The sequence below is a fragment of the Habropoda laboriosa genome, unplaced genomic scaffold (genome assembly GCF_001263275.1).
Source record: "Habropoda laboriosa isolate 0110345459 unplaced genomic scaffold, ASM126327v1 scaffold11, whole genome shotgun sequence".
In the NCBI taxonomy this organism is placed as follows: domain Eukaryota; kingdom Metazoa; phylum Arthropoda; class Insecta; order Hymenoptera; family Apidae; genus Habropoda; species Habropoda laboriosa.
Genome location: NW_017100150.1, coordinates 1394614 through 1396511, shown reverse-complemented (window position 1 = coordinate 1396511; position 1898 = coordinate 1394614).

Below are 1898 nucleotides of genomic sequence, written 5' to 3'. Positions count from 1 at the left end.
GCATAACCATTTGCCAGGCGGCACTATAAAAGTACTAGAAGTTTAAGATTACTCCGAATACGAAATGCGTGCGGTACGAAAACGCGGTGTCGTGTTTAAGTTCGCGTCGATGAACGCACTAGGCGAACCTGTTAACATTTTATCACCGATATTTCTGGCCCGGTTATATTTCAGCTTGTGTGATCGCGTAACTCTTAGGTTAGGTTTGCTTGAAGGACAGGGTTTTACTGCTTCTCTACGCGATGGTGACTCTTGTGTGTCTTTGGGTGCTTGTACTTCTAAATGCTTCCTCTTGTACGGATACTATCTAGTTGCGATAGACGAGAGATTCTGTTGCTACGTTGAACGACACATATATTGCAAATACTATACTCCGTCGGGTGCGTGATAGAAAGTGCACGGGAAGAAACCGAAGTTCAACGTTTCTGATCGACTTTCATCGCGAACGATTGTGACCGCGAAAGTGGCATAAGTCGCGTATTCTTCGTCTCGAGTGTATTTGGATCTTCTTCTTTTGGAGCTGAATTTTTTTTAAATTGCATAAGTAAGAATTTAGTGGTTCGGTTTCTGACCATTTTGCGAAAATTGTCGCATATTATTCTAATGCAAATAATTTTTTATCGTTAGACCTCTGTCAGATGACCTATTTTGATTTAGGCCTATTTCCTTGGAACTAAATTTTGTTTAAACATACAACTGTCAATTCTACCTAATGGTCCAATTTCCGACTAACCCAAATTAAGTGAGAATTTTGAAAAAATTTCCAACTTACACCAATTCCATAATCACAGGTAAAATAATTCGAAATCTCCGCTTGGGTGAAACTTTGAGATAGAAAATTTTGCGGAGCATAGTGTATCTCTATCAGAAATATGTAGCATACATATACATGTATACGTGACTTTGCTACGATTAATAACATTTCCGCCTAAACTTTTGAAATATGTATCACGCAACGGCATTTCTATTTTCAATTAGCACGCTTTCAGGAAACTAAGGCGCCTAAAAACTCATCCTCTCTGGTGCGGTATAACTGATATAGCGTACCCATCGGGAAACAACGGACTAGATGTATGCATATCTACCTGTTATTGTCACAAAGGTATGCAAAACTGTATGTATCGCGTTTGAACGGCCCGCAAAGTCGAGCAGTGCGTTTCACTCGAAACGAGATTCTCGCAAAAGGTAGGTATCATTACCACGAAGCTGTTCAACGAGGTTCTGAACTTTCACCTCGGTGAAGGTTAAAGGTATGGAAGTGGGCGAGAGAGACTGACATCTCGTTTGACTGTGCGCGCAGAAAAACAGAGGAAGGATGAAAGTTTGCTCGACACGAGCCGCGGCGCATCTCTGTCTCGCCTTCTATCCCGTGAACGGCGACAATTTGTAATCGAACGACCTACATCGGAAACAGTATTGCAAAACGTTGCCACGGATTTGTCACGTTAGGCATCATCGATGCGTCAATCGAGCCAAAAGTGGCGATCCTAAGATTCGTTGGCTCGCGTGAATGGCCGTGACATGATTGCTCGTCGACCCCAAAACAGATCGCTTCGATATTTTTACTCGCTTTCGTTCACGTGAAATCTCCCTCCCTCTCTCTCTCTCTCTCTCTCTCTCTCTCTCTCTCTCTCTCTCTATCCAGCACGCGAAGAGGATACAGAATGCACATTTCTTCGAACGAAACAGTTGGATTCTTTCCTGGTTGTAAGTTACGGTTGAACGTGAAATTCGCCGGGGTTCGACCTGTGTTATGTCATCCGTGTTGCACCGCGAAACGAGAATTCGTCGAGTAAACCGGTCCCCACCGTAACAATATCAACGAAGAAATAATTATTGCTTCTACTTCCTGGACCCACGGAGAAGGGGAAACGTTACGTCGATGGAACCTCCTTCCA